This window comes from Limulus polyphemus, unplaced genomic scaffold (assembly GCF_000517525.1).
Source record: "Limulus polyphemus unplaced genomic scaffold, Limulus_polyphemus-2.1.2 Scaffold598, whole genome shotgun sequence".
NCBI classification, from domain to species: domain Eukaryota; kingdom Metazoa; phylum Arthropoda; class Merostomata; order Xiphosura; family Limulidae; genus Limulus; species Limulus polyphemus.
Genome location: NW_013666208.1, coordinates 412,640 through 427,779, shown reverse-complemented (window position 1 = coordinate 427,779; position 15,140 = coordinate 412,640). Strand labels below are relative to the sequence as shown.

General features: G+C 32.5%; 1 protein-coding gene across 3 annotated transcripts in view; it reads left to right on the top strand.

Moving 5' to 3' along the window:
• The window catches only part of LOC106459370, a 94,908-nt gene that overhangs the window by 19,133 nt on the left and 60,635 nt on the right, over positions 1-15,140 (top strand). Inside the window, exon 1 of one of the 3 annotated variants that reach the window (XM_022385842.1) lies at positions 9,378-9,398. The exons of the other annotated variants lie outside the window; for them this stretch is intronic. The gene's annotated coding sequence lies outside the window, so the exon portion shown is untranslated. Of the gene's footprint in view, positions 1-9,377; positions 9,399-15,140 lie in introns of those variants that run through there. 3 annotated transcript variants of the gene reach the window in all.

Below are 15,140 nucleotides of genomic sequence, written 5' to 3'. Positions count from 1 at the left end.
GCTCTCGTGTAGCTTTGCGCGAAAATTCAAAACAAACAATCGCTTTCGGATATTTGCGCAAAGCTACTCGAGGGTTGTCAGCGCAAGTCTCGTTAATTTTGAACTGAAAGACTAGTGAGAAGGTAGTTAGTTAATAGCATACACCGTCAACTGTTGGGCTACTTTAGTATGACCGAATAGTGGGATTTGACCGTCACATTTATAACGCACCCAGTGCCCCAAAGTCCGGAGATCGATTTTTGTTTTGCAGTAACTGGACGCAAATGACCACCCTCATTTTTAATGGTGTGGAACGCTAACCACTGGCCCATACTGACCCGACTTTGTTGGTTAGAAGGCCATTTAGAACATGAATCACACAATAACATGTAAGAGAAAATACCACCAATATTGCAATTAATGTGACTGTTTACTGCTCGGTTCTCTTACATAAAATATAAACGATTTATTACCATGTTTTGGTCAGTTCTTTACACTGAGCGTAGTCATATGTAAATATTGAACGTTATAAAAGCAATTAGGTACAAGTTTAAGGGTTAAACGTTACTATGCATAACTATTTAGATAAGTACTTTTTAAAACTAACCATCCACTTACCCTTTTGATATATCACCGTTAAATGAATAACAAGTAAAAAGAATTAGAAATTTTCTTCTGAAACCACGAACATTACGAGCCAGTGTCATTTGACCTACGCGTAAATAATGTTAAAGTATCTAGTTTCACCATCTCCAAATGTTGAGTTTTAACTGGACTTGATTTTATGGCCATTTATTGTAGTTATCGTGCTGGAATGCGGATCAGTTTCTCCAGGCTGGAGAAACAATAAGCCTCTGTACATGCTTCACACCTCCTGCTCTTGGAAGGTTCGGTTAAGAATATAGCTGCATAATATTCTAAGGACGTATGAGTGAAAGCAAAGAAGAATATCTAATAATATGTCAACCACACTATATCTGCCATATTCGTTCAATACCAGAACTTATTAGGCCGGCTGGGATACTTTCATGAATAACAACTGTTATGGTATGAATTATATTAAGTGAAGTATAATTATGATAATTTTTTAAAGTCTTTTGCAATTACGGTAAGGTATAATAATAATAATAATAATAATACAATATCATTGATTTACTTGTATTTAACACCAGTTATTTATTATTATTTACTTGAATTAATTTTTATTATCACTCGGAGTAACTGACGGAACAGCAAGCTAGTCTTTTTGATGTGGGTGCTACTGACTGGTTTACTACCGCCTTTTGTCAGCCGTTCTAAATTAAGTATGGCCATGTTTGAACCTTAAGGATCTGTGACGTGACAGTTTGACCCATGTGTAGCATAAAGTGGGTGAAAATACGAAATACTCGCGCCGTGGCCAGTTGTTAAGGCAATTTTAAAAATAACAAGTGAATTCTATCCCACACACACACACAAAAAGGAACAGTTTCGACTCAGTAAGACTACGTCATGTTAAAGTTTACACATAAGTACAAAAAGGTAAATACGTGGTATAAGCGAGTTCAGTGAAATCTAAGCCTACTCAGTGAAATTATTTTAATGAACATAAAAATGTTGTCTTGCTATTTTTCTCACCAGGTTTTTAAAGACGTTTTCGTAAACACACACTAAATCTGTTGACAAACATTTGTGTGCAGTTTACACGTATTGGAAGGACCAATCAAACCTCGACAGATCACGTGACTTGTCTCTAATATCCTTGCAACACACAAATGGAAAAAATAGTTTACAATAAATGCTACAGTCTAGTGGTTTTAAGGCAGTTTTTGCTTGTTGACCCCCTCCTTTTTTTACGGAGTTAGAAAATATAACAACCATTTTTTTTAGCTTTTTCCCATCATGAGTAGTTTAAGTTATTAGCTAATCTGGTTATGCTATATCGCGAGCGGGATGCAGAGACATTAATGTGGTCTTGAGCTCTTTTTAAGTTTAAGGTCTAATGGTTTAAAATCGAAATTCTTGCCAAGGTAAAGTTGATTGGTTTGTAGTATGTAATAGTTAATCTAAAGTTAGCTAATCGAAAAAGATGTGTGCACCAGATTGACGGAACAAACATACTAAATAATGACAACTTTTACATAAATACTTTCTGTGATCTGTTATCTGTGAGTGAAAGTCCACATGTTAGACGAAGAATAGTTATTCTGGTGTACAGCATTAACAAATGGTTACCTACCTATCTATTATTCGTGGTAAAAAGACCTTGTTTCTTAAATTAGGATGTTTATTCCAAGGTTTATTTTAAAGAGGAAAGGATTTCATGTATTGACTGAAAAACGTCAAATTAAGAGTATACATTTTATTATTAGTTTTTGCTATAGGTGAATTCTTGAAATATGCATTGAGAGTCAAAGTGAAGAAGTATTATTGAACGTGATATTACCGGCATTCTCGTGTTGGAAATTATTATTCCACGAGAACGTCTTTGTTATGTATTGATTTTTTCCATACCGTGCATGTGGAAACAAAAATAGGTTTGGGTATTTGCAAAATCTTTTTCATTGTGGTGTTTAGTTTTTATTAGCCGCGGCATAGCTCCGTCATCTATCGACCGATTTGATATCTAATTACAGTTTTGGACTTAGGAGATCAAACCCTTTCGATTGGTGCATTAGACCACGCCCTATGTCTTGTAGATTAATTTACTCTAATCCTGCCTAAAAGAATTTCAAAATGAGGGTAGGATGGTAGAAATCGTGATGACTAATAAAATCGAATCGATTATACGTGCGTCCCGCGCTTTCTATTGCTGGCGCACTAAGAGGTCTCGTAGTTTAATTTACTGTAATCCTGCGTAAAATAATTTCAAATGCCGCGGCTGTTGTGGATTCCCTCTTGTTTACTCTTCAGTACTGATGCTTTACAATCATTACTCTTTGTTGACCCCCCCCCCCAAATAAATAAATTAATAAGCGGTTATTATAACGACATAATCACCTGGTGAGGAAATCAATTGAAGCAAGATTTTTTTTCTTTTTGTATTTTATAATCTTTGAAAACTTGTGTAGATTCTACTCATAATTTTTATTTCATTCTGAATTTTAAAATGGAGAAAATAATTAATAATTGGGCACCGAGCGACTTTAAAAGTCTTTCACAGTTAGGCTGTTTTACAAAACACTGATTTAGAAAAAAATTTTTAAAGGTTGTACCCACGATATACAGACTAGAACTTTTTGACTATTGGCGAAAAGTGTCCAGTTACAACGTAAAATACATACATATACGTATGTATGTAGGTAATTATCAGTTTTGCAGTAATATTCAAATAATGCTTCTATATAAAACGTATATAAGAAATTTTAACTAATAACAAATCAAACAACTGATTAAGTCTCAACATTATCCTTTTCTTCACCGAAATTCGCGTTTTGGTGAAGAAAAATTCATCAAAATTTTAATCTTTTTAAACGTGTTTGTACGAAACGAAAGTATGTACATACATTGAGAAGAAAAATTAAAAACTTGTAAGACAAAAACTGAACAATTTGAAGTAATCGCCTTTTTATTTCTTTCAAAATTAGTACAACGACTGTACCTTTTTACTTGGGTTGTATGATCAGGCTAGCCTTTTCTGTTATGGCTGGGCCTGTTCAGTGAATATGGTTTTTAATGAGAAGCTTCTAGGCTTGGTTTTTTTTATAATTTTGATTCATGCCAATACGTTGTTTACTGTTAAGGTGACATCGCTACAACAGACCAGTGAGCTGTTTTCGGTACGTATAACTACCAAAATAAATACATGAATGCTTCATCTGTTTACAGTCGTATGGTTTAATGTATCATCCAGCGTATCCTGTTTAATTTACAAAATTTATTAAAAATTAAAGGTCTTCTGCGCTTATCTAATTACCCTGGATATGTTTTTATTATAACCTGGTTAGAGCCATAATTCAAAGTTCATAAAATTCTTTACTCTTCCTATACGATAGTAATGTTTATTTCATCTTCATATGCATATATGTGTGAGCGCCTAACACATAGGACACGTGTCCCCACCCCCACACAAAATTTTTCCTGTTAGTGTACAGTACACAAACTGGTAAGAGTTCCATATGGCACCCCCACTCAATTTAAAAAAAAAAATTCATCAAAGTAATATTTATGTATTAATAAATCATATTAATAGTATGATCTGATAATTTTAATACATTATTATACCACTTACTTCATTAATTAGATGTACAATCTTCTTGGGGATTAACTTTTCAAATGTCTTGTATAAAGGCATCAAAAAGGCTACTTTTATCAGAATATAATGTTCTCCACATGTATTCACACAAATGCTTGTCAAAGCCATGCCCCAATTTTTCTAATACGCCCCTTAAAATAAACCCTTTTCAGAATCTTTTTTATCCAGGCAATTCTACAATTTTTGGGTGGGGGTGCCATATGGTACTCTTTCCCACAAACTCATGATTATTGTTGCTCTCCCACTTTCTAATAAATTATGCACTCCTCTTTCATTATTTATATATATAGCTTACAAACTATTGATTACATTAATTGATTATAGGCGATTGAATGTCATAACGGATAATGTCTGCGGTAATAGCACCAGATGTGTTGGGGATATCCCATCTATCAGACTATCTAAACGCCGATGTCAATCTAGTCAGCCGTCATCAATCAAATAAGGGTACGAAGTTGAGTGCTTACACCCACAACGTCTCAGCTTCTACTGTCTTTCACTGTCTATAGCCGGTTGTGGGAAAGCGGTTACCCTTAATTTCTTAAAGTAGAAATGAAATAAAGCCACCCTAATATTTCTACTAATTAAACTCTCAACCTCCACCCTAACATAAATGTATTAAGTAGGACTATAAAATAATGAACATAACTAAATGGAACTATAAGATATTAAATAGGACTATTTATGAAAAAGTACTCGTTTTATTTCTTATTATTAAAATATTAAACATAATATACTACAAAATTTATTTTGAAACAAAAGATAACGTGGTTACTTTATGTTGCCTTATCTAATTAATGTTAATTTCCGATCAGAGCAAGCTACCTACTTATGTAAGTCCTACATACATGTAATAATACATAGAAAATATGAACTAGAATCTTTCGGCTTCCATTTATTGTTACTAGGATACTATTTCAAGGTCACTATGGGTATTAAGATATTTTCATTTTATGTAGTAGTCTCTGCATGATATATCTTTATGACCAGGTGGTATGGGCGCTTGACTCGCAATCTGAGGGTCGCAGGTTCGAATCCCCGTTCCACCAAACATGCTCGCACTTTCAGTCGTGGGGGCGTTATAATGTGATGGTCAATCCCACTATTCGTTGGTAAAAGAGTAGCCCAAGAGTTGGCGGCAGGTGGTGATGACTAGCTGCCTTCCCTGCTAAATTAGGGACGGCTAGCGCAGATAGCCATCGTGTAGCTTTGCGCGAAATTCGAAACAAACCAAACCCATTTTACCAATTTGTTTTTATTACCGTTCACGTCCAGTGGGATCTATACCATATTTGCCAGTGTATAAGATGATACTTTTTACTCTTAAAACAACGCCTGATTTTACCCCTCGTCTTATACACAGGTTCAAAGATATAGTTCCAGTAAGAACTCTCCGGTTAATGGCATATTTAACCATAACTACGTTGTTCCTTTTACTTTTGTTTGCTTTTTTGAGCATGTGCGTCCACATTGTTCCACTTACTGCGTTACAATAACATATTTGTAATTGTATCATTTGTATCAGTTCTTCATAACTCGAAGTTATTTATCTCGCATGCCAGTTACAATTAAACAAACATTTTTTTAATTATAAATGTATTGATCTCATCCGTCATACTTAAATATTACTAATATTATATCAAAAAGTTTCTGTAATGTACACTAATTTTGTAAACATGTTTTTTATAGTAAATCCCTATATTTTAAGGTTTAGTATATTTTGTAATAGAAAAGTAGTTCAACTGTGATGAAACTTTGTAAAGTTGTTTATTACATGTTTGTGACTTAAGTTAGGTCGCACTGAGCTGTTTGTAGCGTTTGCAGAGCATAAAAAAAACACGTGCAGTTGTATTGATTACCCCAAAGCGCAGATGAACACAGTTTAAATATAACTTCTAAGAATTTCTCTACAAAAGTAACATCTTAGACTTGCTTGACAATAGAGGTCGTCCTATATACCGAACCTCAAAGAAATACACTTAATTTGATCCGAAAAAATCGAGAGTCGTCTTGTATATGGGGTCGTCTTATACACCGGCAAATGCGGTATATTGCATCATATTGGTTAATTTTATATTTTTGCTTATTACAACATTCATAGGTAAAATAATTGATTTTTCTTCTACATAAAATACATAGGGGACCACAACAGTAGTTAGTAGTATTAACTACAATATTGATAGTGTTTTTCTGCCACTGGTATGTTGTTATGGGCCCTGTAAGTTAGTGTATAAGTAGTTTGGGTAATTTTATTTGAAAAGCCGATTGGTTAATATGAACAAACTATGGTCGATGATTAAAGCATGTAATTGAAAATGGGCTAAATCAATAACTTTGCGATGTGCCTCCAGATGAATGAAAAGCTGAAATGCGTTAACTTTTATGGTTTTGTGTGTGTGTTATGCCTATTAGCAGACTTGTATAGCTTTTACTGGTGTATTGAAAAGTTAAACAGTTACTAAAATATACCTTTCCATGACTTGTGCCCAGGATTTATGCATTAAGTGAATTACGTTCAAAGATAGCCTGACCTATTTTTGGTGTCCAGTTGAGGTAAGGAGCTGCTTAATTCTTAACTAAATCCAGTAAGATGATGATAAGGTTAATCGTAGCGGATAAAAACTGATTTTCATATTTTAATTATCCTTAAGCAGAATTTAATGACACCAGTTGGTTTGGGTTTAATTTTTTAGATATTCCGTCCATAAGAAAGATTAATATAACCCATTAATTAATGCCCCCCTCCCTCTAGTGCATATAAAAGTTGGTAAACGGTAATGGCTCAGTTTCGAAGGCGTTTGTACGATTCGTGCTTTAAATATTAATTATGCGCTTTTTTATTTTTTTACATAAGGTGAAAATTAAATATTGTTAGTAACCATTGAACTTCAGTTTCTATTTTTTTTGTTTTGTTTATATTTCAATGGCACTTCCGAGCAGCTTCAAAGTTAAATGACATAAGTACTTTTATATTTTCAGGTCTCCACTGTTGCTGTATTAGAAAATACAATGATTTGATTTATTTTAATTTTATTATTGTGTGATGACGTATGTGGAATAATAATCGATTGGAAAAAGCTAATTTACCACTGACTGATGGGCTCCAGTGGTTCAGCGTTACGTCTGAAGGCTTGTAATGCTAAAAACCGGGTTTCGATACCCGTGGTAGGCACAGCACAGACCATTTTGTAGCTTTGCGCTAAACAAACAAAACAATTAATGATAAGTGTCTATACATTTTAATTATTTATATTGACTGTTAAAATAACTAACATTAAAAACTTGGATACTCCGAAGTGATTCAGTATGATTCATTGCAATCATAAATCCCTCTCCTTCCATCCTATTATTTAAGGTATTTTATATAAAATTTGTTTATTACTTGTAAAATTCACCTATTTGATTAAGTAATTTAAAACCGAAGAAAGTAATTTTGTTGTAAAACAGAAAATTATTAACCATCTTCATATACGTGTATAAAATGATTACACAGTTGTCTCATTCCCCCACAAATCTTATATGGATTTTACAGATTAACCACGTGACCTGAAAATTTCCCGCAATTTATGTCATACTTAATTACCATTTTAAAACGACTGATGCAACATTCGACTGTGATCGGGTGTTCTGGTGGAAAACCAGGCTTGAGCCATATACGGACTTTCACGACAAGTTTACGATACAACCGGTGTTCGGTCTCCAGTCGCCACACGTGTTTTTCCTGAGTTCGTCCTTGACTTGGGCACTATGGCGCACATTGAGATTCTTTGTTGCGAAACTGTATGAGTGTCGTCTCGTCTGACACTTGACTTGGCCTGCTTCTTTCAAGGTAACATAACTACTCAGTATATCAGTGATGTTCTTTTTTTTTTCACACACATACAACACGAAGTTTGGTATGAATATTCGGTTTCAAGATGATATGGAGCTATATCACTTTGTCTTTTTTTTTTTTACTCACCATTCAGAAAGCCCATCGTGACACGAAATAACTCCCCGTGTAATTCAGATTTTGTCATCTTTGCCATTAATACTTCTCTAATGACTTTTAAAATGCGCTTTGTCCACTAAGTTCACGCCAGTCTTTATTTTCATGTGTGCTTCTCTGCCTTTATATGCCAGTTCGTCTTATGGCCTTAGTCATTCTATTTATAGTATTTAAATTAGGCTAAAACGTTATAGAATTTGCCATTTCGACTTTCCTAAAAAAACAACGAATGATTATGACGAGCGGTAACACTCATGCACTGCTCCTTTCGTTGGTTGTTGTTTCAACAATCCAATAAGGTTCAGTATTTATGTATATAAAAAAAAATGAAGCTTCATGTTTGAAGTACTTTACCAGGTATACCCATATATATATTAAACATTTGCCTTTATATATGTTCATATCTATCAGGATAAAGAATTGCTATCTTATTTTTGTGTTCGTCTTCCGGTATCGCGTAATATCGTCTCCAGGCAACAGGGAATGACGTAAGGAGGGAGCAACTGCAATGACGAGATTGATCTCTATAAAGTAGGGCAGCAGAAGTACTACGCACTTGTTGATGTTAGTGAAATGTTTTGTTTGTTTATGGCTATTTGTTGTGTATGTATTTGTGTGTTATTACGATCGGTGCTTCCTTAACTCATCAGTATGCTTTATTTGATAATAATCATAAACAAAATAGATACGTTGATTTGAATTAGAATACATTTTATTCGGATTAAACTCTGAATAGAGATATTGGACAAACCTCAGTGAATGCAGTTAACTTAGTTTCTTTAATATTTAGGTGGAAAAGTTAACTTTATTGATATCAGAGTTAAATGATACATTATGAACATAATAAGAAATTTGGTGATTTGATATTGAACTGACATTGGTGTGTGTTTGAGAAAGATTTTAAGTACTAAATGAATGAATATCAGAACCAGTTGTGAATTATAGGAAAATGAAATTATTGGCGTTTTTGAATTTAAAATAATACTGGTGTTAGTTGCTGTCAACAACGAAAGATCAGTAATGAATTAACATAAAAAAAGTTACAGATGTGGAATTTAAAATATTTTTGGAATGAATTGAACAATCATTTGACTGAACGTATGCATCATTAGTGTTTTTTAACGTTTTCTGTACCTTCATCAGTAGTGAAATGAAGACGAATTAATCCATTCTATTGGATATACAAGACTGTTTAGTGTGAGTTATTATTTAGTTCATTTAGAGATCTAATATTTAATGATTATTCAGTTTTCATAACAAGTGTATTAAAGTAATTATTTTAAAGGTAATAGTTATGACACATTTCTTTATGTAACTGGGTAAGAGTCGTACGTTGTGTGTGTAATTCAGTTGTTGTAATTTGACGTCATCACATTACGCGAACGTTTTGTATTTTTCTCGTTGCCTTAAGTAAGTGTTGTTACATCATAGCGTCTCGTAGCTTGTAGAAAGTTCTAGGCGTCAGTTGGGCCAGGCGAGCGTAAGTTAAGAAGAAAACGTTAAGTTAGTGAAAGTAAAGTTAGCGACTGTGTGGTTGTTAGTTTAGCCGTAACGGGCAATAATTAAAGTGAGTTTCACAGTTTAACATAGATAAGGAAAATAATTTGTCTTGTCAAAGGGTGTTTTAAAGAATTGAACTCGCCTGTGTGGACTTTGACGAAAAGGAGACAATTATTTAAAGTTCTGGGTACAACTGTGGTAATCCACGGGGTAACGTACGTGATAAAAAGAGTAAAGAATAATAATTCTTGTCAATTGGATACAACTGTGATATTCTATAGTGTCAACTTTTTGTACGTACGTTAGACTTGTTTTGAACATATTATTTTAAAACAAGTACATTTTGTGCTGTACGTTTATTGTTTGAATTTATCGCCAACACGTCGCACACACCTACTGTAAAAGAATCCCAGCCCATATACAAAATCTGACACATTCCTGAAAGCACTTTGGATTCATTAATTGAGATTTAAATAAATTTGGGATTATAAGCTGTTTCCAAGTGTTATGAAAGTATCATGAGTATCTTAATAACAGGTTATAAATAGTGTGTTTCAACCACAACTGAAGGTAAAGTTTAATAGTTAATTACACACGTTATAAAATTTATGATGTTTTTAGGATTTAAACTAACATTATTGAACTTTGAGACAAAGAAGTTAGAAATAGTTATAAATTATACCGATATCATGAAAAATATAGGTTTTATTTTGGTTATTATGAAAGTCTAGAATAGTTATCTTTATATATTTTAGTTACATTAGCCAGGATTGGGCACTTACGGGTTTTATTATTGCAGGCGCATCTAAGCCAGAAGTTGTGACATTACATAATATAACATTCAGACAGTATGGAACTGTTTCGTCCTTCAAGGCTGTCCTTGAACACCCTTGGGAAAAGTAAAAATTCAAGATCACTCTTTCCTTTTCAAGACATTAACGATTCTCCTCTTAAACTCATTTAAAAGTAAAATGTTGGCACACACTACTGCTTACAACAAATTATTTCAAAGCATTAAGTCTAGCATTAAGTGGAATACCATGTATATGTTTTAAATAGATAAATCTTTTAAATAATGCTGTTATTCTACATCATGCAGTTGGTCATGAATGACACAAAAACCTACTAAGCAGAATATGGAGTTGTTGTCTTTAGATTTAAAGTAAAATGTAAAAACATGGAATGACTATAAATGAAATATATCTCTCTACACAACATTTTTTTTAAAATAAACACCTTGTTTTATGGATAATCATCATCTTTGAGTAAGATCTTGAGATTTTTTCTCGAGCAAACTTAATAAAGCGACGTTATAAAACAGAGAATTTTTAAAATTATGGTACCAAGAAGTGTAAAAAATAACTGTCTTCGTTTGTCGTTATTTCATTTATTTTTCGTTTTCCTTCCATAATACATAATAGTATCAACTCTTTTTTTTTATTTTTTTACAATCCCCTAAAGTATTATACCAATAACGCAAATGGTATAATATTTTATTCTCCTAGCGGGTAAACTCGTTCTTCTCGTATGAAGCGTAGTTAAACTTTAGGCCTAATTGTCGATTTTCAGGTGCATGTATTGTAGTTGGAAACCTATAACAGTTATAAAATGGTGAATTTTTAAAACTTTGTTATTAAGATTTGTAAAAATCAACACTGTCATGTTCTTTTTGTAAATTTTTTGTGTGTAAATCGCATTTGTATATCATGTGAAATATGTAATTATTTCCTTTCGCGCGATGTTAGTTTAGTTAACTTAAATGTGTTTTCCTTCGTGTTTTTGTTATTGAGGTAATTGTCTTTAATTTTAAAGTTAATGTTATAAACGTCGTAGTTGTGCATTCGTATCGAATGATGTGCGTTAAACATCTTCCACTCTTGTACTTATAAACGTAAAAGTACCATTGTGTGTAAATCGCATTTATATATCATATGAAACCTGTAATTATATTCTTTCGCGCAATGTATTAGTTGTAGAGCATCGAAAATGAATGAAATAGTTGTGACTATTAGAGCTAACTAGACCACCGTGACCCGTTGGGTCAACCACTATTCAGAAGTTATGAAGAATATAAGCTAATTTCTGTATTGCACCGAAATGAAGGTTTATTTTGAGATAATTTAATTAAATATTTCAATCCATTCGTGCTATTCATAATTCAAGAAAAGATATTTGATTGTTGATCGGGAGTAAAAGGAAAGACCATTTCGTTGTTCAAAAAAATGAAGTAAGACGTTTCGTAAAGAGCGCGAACGGTAGTGTGAATGATTTTTTTGACTGAGAAAATTAGCAAACAAACAATCTCAGAGTTTTAGTAGTATATAGATAGATTCTCCAAGATCTTGTTTTTGTCAACTTACGCCTTTTAATGAAGATGGGAACATAATATAATATAATAGCCAATGCTCGGTGAGAGGTTTTCGTTTATAAAATTTTGTTGTTGTTCTCAACTTGATTTTTATTTTATTACCTCGTCTCCATAGTTACTATTTGCAAATACATGTAGTCAATAATATTGTAGGTCCATTTTATTGTTCTTTCTACGCGCTCCCTTATAACACATCTTCATCTCATCATTTAATTTATGTTGTGCATATATTGTTGTATAGAAGATATTTTAAAGTGATTCATCAGATGGAAAACTAAGTTTTATAATAATGGAATGTACGAAAAGTGACCCGAAAAACGGCGCTAATTCGGTAATCCGTGGCCTAGTTTTAACGAAACTTGTTTTATTCTGTTTCTATTCTCATTTCATTACAAATATGGCGCTTTTGTGCGCCGTTTTTGCTGTATTTAATTACAGACAAGCATACACACAAACAAACAATCAATCTCAGAGTTTTAGTTGTATATAGATAGATAGATTCATCAAGATCTTGTTTTTGTCATCTTAGCCTTTTAATGAAGATGGGAACATTGACAGGGAAATAATACAATAGCCAATACTAGGCGAAAGGTTTTCGTTTATAAAATTTTGTTGTTGTTCTCGACTTGATTTTTATTTTATCACCTCGTCCCCATAGTTACTATTTGCAAATAGTCAATAATATCGTTGGTCCATTTTATTGTTCTTTCTACGCGCCGTTATAACACATTTTCATCTCATCATTTAATTTCTGTTGTGCATATATTGTTGTATAGAAGATATTTTAAAATGATTTTTACTTCCATTATATCCATACTTTAACTATCTTTAATCTGAATGAAAAAAAATTAAAAACTGCCCACTTTTACTTAGGCGAAGCTGTAATAAAAATGTTAGACTGAGGTGATAACTCACGTGACTTTTTGTGCAGGCACGTGCAAAAAGTTTTGTTAAATTTGAGTGTTTTCTTAATAACTTTGCACATATGGCTAATGTTTACACCAAATGTGACTCCTAATTGTAGGTTGAAAAGATTTATTAGTGTACCAGATTTGAAAAAAAAATCCATAAAAGTTAAGTGTTTTTGTATCAAATAAAGTTTCTGTACTTTTCATGTGAGGAAGAAAAAAAAAGAAATTGGAGATGTTGTATTTCAGGTATTTCTCAATGGATTTCCTTGAAATTTAATATGTGAAGTAAGAGTCCAGTAGAGCACATCCACTGAAAATATGTGATTGTTTGGAGTACCACAGTCTGAGATACAGAAGGTGGAAAATTGTGAAACTATCACTCTTGTTAATAACACACAGCAGGTTGTTTTGTCTGCAAGACACACTACCATGTGTCTTGATATTCAGGTTAATGCAAAGCTTCATGAGATAAAAGTTTCACTGAGTGCTATATTCAGGTTAATACCAAGTTTCTTTAGATAAAAGTTTCACTGAGTGCTATATTCAGGTTAATACTAAGTTTCTTTAGATAAAATTTTCACCGAGTGCTATATTCAGGTTAATATCAAGTTTCTTTTGATAAAAGTTTCACTGAGTGCTATATTCAGGTTAATACCAAGTTTCTTTTGATAAAAGTTTCACTGAGTGCTATATTCAGGTTAATACCAAGTTTCTTTTGATAAAAGTTTCACTGAGTGCTATATTCAGGTTAATATCAAGTTTCTTTTGATAAAAGTTTAACTGAGTGCTATATTCAGGTTAATATCAAGTTTCTTTTGATAAAAGTTTAACTGAGTGCTATATTCAGGTTAATACTAAGTTTCTTTAGATAAAGTTTCACCAAACTGTAATAGTCAGGTTTATACTAAGCTATAAATACAAAGTTTTTGTTATTTTTGCTTTGACAGATGTTAAAACTGTTTGCAATACATTTTTATATCTGTTACATACAAGACTCAAAGTGAAAATGACCCTGAGTTAACGGTTTGATTGCAAAAAAAGCTCTTCTACCATAACTAACTTATAGGTTATTGTCATTTAGATGAGGTAGTCTTCATGATGAGTAAGCAAAGATGAAATGGGAAGCAACCGCTTAGTTCAAAGTGATATTTGAGGAGAGAGTTTTTGAGGATTAATCTAAAAATTAACTCGTGTGGAAAGGATGACCTGAATATGAAAGGTGGAAGTCGTTCGAAACATCGTCCTTTTCACCTGAGCTACTTTTGTAAGCTATTCCTTCAAGAATTTTTCTTGAAGTTTCACTCCGAATTTGACAGTTGCTGCCAATTTCATCTTTGTTTAATCTATAGATTATTGTACTGATCAAAAAAATATATTCTGACTAGTTTTTCAGACTTTTATGTTTTATTATTATTATGGTCAAGTGTGATTATCTAAATCCTAATATTAAAAAAATCTTGAATTCAGAAAAAATATTATATAATTTTGGGTCAAATTTGTTTAGAGGAAGTCATTTATTGAAATTTTCCTGTGAAGAAAGAAGGTTGTTGACATACAATAAAATATATGTATTTAAGTTTTTAACCCTTAAAAGATCAAGGATTTTATGAATTGTTAGTGACCAAGGGGAGTTTTTTTTACAGCCTCTCCCTTAATTTATTATTAAATCTGTAGAAAATTAATTCTACATTATCAACTTTCATTATATGTTTATTTCTGATCATGTGTATGCTTCCAGTGGCTCAGTGGGAAACCTAAATGCTTATAATGCTTAATTAATTGTGAGTTTTAATCTCTATGTTGGGTACAGCATAGATAGTCCATTGTGTGGCTTTGTGCTTAAAATTAAACAAAACCTGAATATGTATGTCAACATTTTGAAAAAAAAAGAAAATAATATTGTTCTTCAAATGTTAAACTATTGTACATAGATAAAGATAACATAGATGCTTCCTCCTAGGGTGAAGTACCTGAGTTGTTAGGTAAAATGAATTACACCCTCTCTCTCTCTCTCTCTCATACACACACACACACACACACACACACACACACACACACACACACACACACACATATATATATATATATATATATACACACACACACACACACACACACACACACACACACACACACTATATATATATATATATATATATA